General features: G+C 38.4%; 1 protein-coding gene and 1 pseudogene across 1 annotated transcript in view; both read right to left on the bottom strand.

Annotated features, from left to right (window-relative positions):
- LOC106872832 (uncharacterized) overlaps nt 1-6976 on the bottom strand; it is a 98728-nt gene that overhangs the window by 3109 nt on the left and 88643 nt on the right. The window lies entirely within an intron of this gene.
- LOC128248434 (5S ribosomal RNA) lies at nt 4235-4353 on the bottom strand (annotated as a pseudogene).

Genomic DNA, 6976 nt, shown 5'->3' with positions numbered 1-6976 from the left:
AGGAGGAGGAGGAGGAGGAGGAGGAGGAAGAAGAAGAAGAAGAAGAAGAACGAGAAGAAGAAGAAGAAGAAGAAGAAGAAGAAGAAGAAGAAGAAGAAGAAGAAGAAGAAGAAGATGAAAAACAACAACAACAGGGACGAGGGGGAGGAGAAGAAGAAGAAGAAGAAGATCAGCAACAACAACAACAACAACAACAACAGCAGCAGCAGCAACAACAATAACAGCTAGAACTACAACAGCAGGAGCAGCAAAGTACGTTCCTCAACAAAGAATGCCTGATAAATAGGTACCGTGTGAAGTACTGCTCTCTTCTGTTCCCAGTCCGTCTAGCTGTAAATAGGGACCATGCGAGGTAATGTCCTCTGTTGTGGCCAGTCTACCTAGCTTTAGTCAGGAGTCAAGTGAGGTGCAGTCCACTTCTGCACCCAGTCTGCCTCGCTATAAATAAGTGCCATTTGAGGAATTGCCGTTTGCTGTGCCCAGTCTACCTAGCTTTAAATAGGTGCCAAGTGAGGTACAGTCCAATGCTGTACCCAGTCTGCAAAGCTCTATGTCAATAGGTACCATGTGAAGTACAATCCACTCCGGTTTGTTGCTATTATTTAGCTCCAAAATCAATTCTGAGAGAGAAAATCCATGGTCAAAGACTTCTTCATCCTTTTCTTAGGCATTGCGTATCTAAGGTTATATTATTCAATATGCCCTCCATTTTCAATGAAGATTTGGTTATTATTTCTAGTAAATTTGGTGACTTTGTCGAAGCTCCCTCGTCGGTTCAAGAACATCGATTATCCGACATGTGTATCGTTGCTTGAGCGGCAGAATTTAAATTGTTCCTTGGGTTAACATAGGTAACACGGAGGGTAATTGGTTATAGTGGGTTACGTAGAACAAATTAGACAAGGTGGGTCAGATTAAGCTTTATACAACATATAGGACAATACTTTATATAACATACACGTGCCTCCTTGTTTTTAACACGTAAGCCAATTGGCTCTATAACGTAATACAATCGACTCACTTCCTCGGTATTATCCGGCTAACAATATAAATTTTTCTGTATATGACAGTTGGCATTTGATATATACGGACTTTTGGTCTCAATACATCCATAGAACATGATTCTTATTTCTACTGTGACTTCTGAACGTCATTCATCAATCTAGCAGTGTCGCCCTGCTGAGACCCCCTTCGGTCATGACTGACCATGAGATTGCACCTAGAAAGTTACCCTCCGAGACGCAAGTCCGGGCAAGGTTGTTTATGGAAGACCAGCAGTCGCCTATGCATACCGGCCTCCCCTCTCCACGCCACCGATGTTATTCAAGGGAAAGGCAAAGGCTGATACAGCTTGGCACATGTGACGTCGCAATTCATTTCTACAGCTGAGTGAACTGGAGCAACGTGAAATAAAGTGTCTTGCTCAAGAACACAACACACAACCCGGTCTGGGATTCGAACTCACAACCTCGCGGTCGTAAGCTCGAGGCTCTAACTACTGAGCCATGCGCCTTCACAGTGTCGCCCTAACGTTATGTAAAAGGTTTTGCTCTGCACCTAATTCCGAGACATACTTCTTACCAAGTATCTACTGTATGTGCATGCGATATTATTATAGCTGTAGTAGTTATTGTTAAAACAAAGGTCAATCCCAGCCCAGAAGCCTTATGATCAAACATGTTCCAGCTACAACCATACTCCTCCCCCTCCCACACACACTTTTCTTGAAACGGTTCTTTTTATGAACTACAAAAATCAATAATAGATTATTGTTGAAATTGAATTATTATCATTGTTACGAAGTAAATGAACAAGAAATTAACTTTCTCTTCCCCCACAATAAACTAAAAGAAAAATAATGAGACAGATGAATTATGGTAAAAAGGAATACCAGTCACTATTTGAGTTCACTAACTGATGACGGTGGTTAACTCCTATACTTTTTCTCGTGACAGCAATGAGCAGACATATGCGATGTGCCAAGTGAGTGCATAAACTGATAAGCGTGTGCGCGAGGATTGTGGCTGCTACCAAGAAGAGGAAAGGCTTGAACCGAGAATTTTTCTGTAAACATTTGAAACCCTTAAATTTCAGAAACAAAAACAAAAACAGCGGTGTTTCAGCCGACGGCGGCAAAAGCACACGCATACATGCATACATGCATACATACATACATAATGTTGTAGGGCATTAGTAATAATAGTGATGAATGGAATTACCTAGTCACTATAAGTAAAGATAAGTACGTGAAGTACCAGAATACGTAGCAGGCGGTCAGAGAGATAGTCGTGTCTTTACTGGTTTTACTAAATAAACTTCATACCGAAGTGGGAGTTATAACAATCCAACATTATAAGGATTATAACAGTGGCGATGAGGATAAACCAATTCACGTGGAGTTAATAGAAACTCGAAGAGGGGCTCATAAACTCACAAAGTTTTGTGCGAATTTTACGAAAACAAATCGTAAAATTATGGAAAATTTGTAGGTCGGTTTGCTCGAGTTGCAAGAAGGGCAACAACAACAACAGCAACAGCAAACAAGGACCAGATTTACTACCACTGAATATGTAAATTAATTTATATTAGCTTTTAAAAGTTAATTATTGATTTCTTAGAGTTATCTCCCCTTTTCGTAAAAAGTTGCTAAGTTGCTGCTGTAAGAATGCTATTCTCTTCTTTCAGCTAATATTGCAATTTCAGTTAATATCTTTCGCGTACGGCAATTCACTTAATATATCTATACCTTCACAGTGTAGAAGACCAGCACTGTGCACTCTGATACACAGTGTTTTATCGTGTGGATCGTAGAGTATCGCATGACATTATTGAGTATTTTCAGTGTTCAATATATGTTTGTAAGCTTATAGGCTTTGGTGAAAGCCACAGTGGAGACAGACGCGATAAACTCGGAGCAGAACAATTTAAAGCAGAACCCTTTTTATATCAGCCCACCTGTGACCACTCCTCCATCTAAGATACAAGCTTTTTGCTTTTTGTTTTAAAGTGATCTAAATTAAATTCGTTCGTCAAAATTTCATGTTAATGTTCCAAACACCAGTTTAAAAGAACGACGGTCATTATACTAAACTTTTAATCATTTTGTAAGTTATTTAAAACTAAGGCACACTATTTCTGAGAGGGAGTGGTAGAGACAGTGGTAGTAATGGTAAGAACAAGGGTGGACAAATAGACGTAAATCCGCCTTATTTATTTTTGATTACATAAAATATTAACTAAACAATCTTCCTCTTAGATTACGTTACTGCAATGCCAACGCAAGCCAACCATTAGTTTCGCATATTCTACTATTTCACATAGATATTTTCTAGTCTGTTTTTATAATTCAGTAACAAATTAAAGATGGAAACTTAATTTTTGTTTTTTACAATTTTTTAAACTTTTTTCTTTTTTTTTTTTGCTTTCTTTTTTTTCTGTAAACAATAAAAAATAAAAATTGGAAAGAATGGCAGACGATATATACTTTTCTTTAAAAAAGAAAACAAACATTTCTAAAAATGCGTCAAAATGGAATAAAATGAAGGAATACGTAGGGAACTAGTGCATCGTAAGATAATCGTAGCGAAACAATGATTTGGGAGTCGAATTTCAGATTTTATGGCTGGCAACTAATTCAAAATGGCGCCTCACAGCAGTAATAACATGATGTAATTTTGTCTCGATGGCGAGACAACAACGTTATAGATAGATAGATAGATAGATAGATAGATAGATAGATAGATAGATAGATAGATAGATAGATAGATAGACAGACAGACAGACAGACAGACAGACAGACAGATAGACAGACAGATAGACAGACAGATAGAGATGTAGGTAGATAGATAGAGATATAGGTAGCCTGCGAGACTGGCAGAGAGGCTGTAATTCAAGCTTAAATTTAATAATAACAACAACAACAACAACAACAATTCTTTCTATTATAGGTGCAAAGTTGAAATTTGGAGAGGGGGCTGACTAATCAATTACATCGACCTTACTGTTTGGCTGGTACTTATTTTATCAACTTCGAAAGGATGAAACGCAACGTCGACCTCGCCGGAATTTTGAATTCGGAACGTAAAACCCAAAGAAGTGTCGCAAATATTTCCTCCAGCGTGCAGATGATTCTGCCAGCACACCACAAAGCCTGAAAATTGAGAGAGGGGGATAGTCGATTGCATTTCGTCCAGCATGCTAACGACTCTGCCAGCTCGCTGCCTTCAGTGTGAGATGCTTACAGCACCTAGGTTTTCCAAGCGGTTACCCATCAAAGAACTCACTAGGCTCGGCGTTGCTTAATTTCGGTGATCGGATGAGAACTAGTGCATTCAACGTGATATGGCAGTAATAATAATCCTTTCTACTATAGGCACAAGGCCTGAAATTTTGAGGGGTAGTGGTTGGGGTAGTCGATTACATCGATCCCAGTGTTTCACTGGTACTTAATCTACGACCCCGAAAGGATGAAAGGCAAAGTTGACCTCAGCGGAGTTTGAACGTAGAACGTAGCGACGTTAGACGGAATGCTTAGCATGCTAACGATTCTGCTTGCTCGCAGCCTTAATAAAAATGATGATGATGATGATGATGATGATAATTATAATGATAATAATAATGAGGAGGAGGATCATGAATTCTTTTATTGGTCACAAGGGCCCAAAACATGGAAGACAATATCAAAGGACAAATTATAAACACAAAAACTGGTGAGGTTTACATCGATCAAAGGGAGATGCTACCATATCAAAGGATGTAACAAAGGATGTATGAATAGAAATTTGAGAAATAAATCTATATAATAAGCTGCTTGTTCGTTCGCCTGTTATACTTTGATTAGAGAGGTGGAAGTGGAAAAAATTAAGATGGTGGGGTGGGGGAGAAATGTGAGTAGAAAAAAAGAGAGGAGTTTAATAATGCACTAAGGTCAAATCCATCACATGGTTAGTTGAAAGGGGAGGCGAAGGACAAGAGAAAAAGACGCTGAGAGAAAAGTGGGAGAGAGAAGTGTTAATGACGTGCTGTGGTGTGGGGAGAGAAAGGTGAAGAGAAAGACAAAAATGTTAAAGACATGAAGTGGGGAATTACATGGTTAAAATGTTTGTTGAAGAGGTAGAGAGGAAGAGAAAAATATAAAGTGTTTAGCAGAGGAAAATTCTAAAATCATATAATATAATATATTATTGCGACTGGAAGTGAAATAACTTAGCAAAATAAAAATAAAATGCAAGCCATCCTTTCTTTTTTAAATAGTTTCTCTTAAACTTTTTCGTTCTGTAAAATTTCCACAGATCCCACTAGTAATAAATAAATAGAATCCACAATAGCGGGGCAGTTCACTTAAGGCAATTTGGGGTAAGCACCACGCAAAATCCTGGATTATTCTGTCATCCTCAAGGCATGGAGGAAATGCCCTCTTCCAGTTCCTTTCCTTCTGCTTAGAAAAGCATAATCAGAGTCGGTCCATTCGGTCTCATCAGTCTTACCACTGCCGACCACCATTTGATAAACACACTCGAATGCAGCACCTCCCTCCCTACCAACACCTTCCTTTCCAAATGATATTTGAAGAAATTGATGACAGAAATTTGTCAGATAGGAAAGTGCCTGTCTTCAAAACTTTCAGACGTGTTCACCATACAGTCTTTTTTGCTACAGCCACTAATAATAATTTTGTCTTGGTATATAGAGATGGGCTACAGCAAATATTCTGCTCAATACCATAGATTTGCTTGTCATTTGCTTGATCTTAACCAGTTGAGCATGTTCCTTGGTGGCTGATGATGTGTGCATCTTTAATCACGAGCAAGCGTAGTGGGGAAGCATTATAGTCATGTGTTGAGATGAATTCTTTGGGGTTTGAACAATTGCTCTCTGGAAACATGGGTGTTTCGTTCATCATCCTTAAACAACCCTCATTCAGGGGCTTTTTGAGCAGGATGAGCTACTCAACCTGAAGAAAATTCTAACTGGGCCTCATCTGCAAGGTTATACGCTATTTATCTTGATACAATGTCACGCACATATGGTTGTGATGCAAGTGGCTAGTGTATTCTTATCAGACGGGTAGCTATGATGGGTATATAGGACCTCGTATGCTTGTACCTCAGTGTCACTTTGATGGCATGCATTGCTCTCTCACTCAATAATAATAATAATAATAATAATAATAATAATAATAATAATAATAATAATAATAATAATAAGAGCATGCAGAGAGCGCAAACCTCCGCCAACGCAACACCAACGTCCTCTGAACGATTAGCCAGAGATGATTTTTAAAATGAGAATATCAATTACATCGAAGGAGTTACTTAATTACATTACTTGACTGATACTTTCATCGGCCCCGAAAAAATGAAAGGGAAAGTTGACCACAATGGGATTTGAGCTAAGGACGTAAAGAACTGGGGGCGGATGCCGTTAAGCAATTTGTCGGACGCGCTAACGATTTTGGCATCTAGAGCTGGACATATAACAATATTATAGAAGTAATATGTATGAAGAGCTGGCATTTAAAGCAGTATAAAGCATAGAGCTTCAACAGTCAGTGTCTGATACCCATTGTGATTGGCGCACTCGGAACCAACTCAAAGAACACGAAAACCTGGCACAAGAAGTTGAAAATACCAGACATCATTGGAAGTACACAGCTGGCGGCGATACTCAGAATAAAACACATGTTGGGGAATGTGTTGCATCTCTAAACTACAGGGAAGAGTTGAGATATAATGCAGATTACCGTGAACTAATAATAATAATAATAACAATAATAATAATAATAATAATAATAATAATAATAATAATAATAATAATAATAATAATAATAAACATTTCTATTAGAGGCACAAGGCCTAAAATTTTTTGAGAGGGGACTAGTCGATTACATCGACCCCAGTACTCAACTGGTAGTTAATTTATCGACCCCGAAAGGATGAAAGGCAAAGTCGACTTCAGCGGAATAATAATAATAATA

The sequence above is a fragment of the Octopus bimaculoides genome, chromosome 7 (genome assembly GCF_001194135.2).
Source record: "Octopus bimaculoides isolate UCB-OBI-ISO-001 chromosome 7, ASM119413v2, whole genome shotgun sequence".
Classification (NCBI taxonomy): Eukaryota; Metazoa; Mollusca; class Cephalopoda; order Octopoda; family Octopodidae; genus Octopus; species Octopus bimaculoides.
Note: the sequence above shows the minus strand (reverse complement) of the source record. Positions and strands in the feature narration are given on the sequence as shown.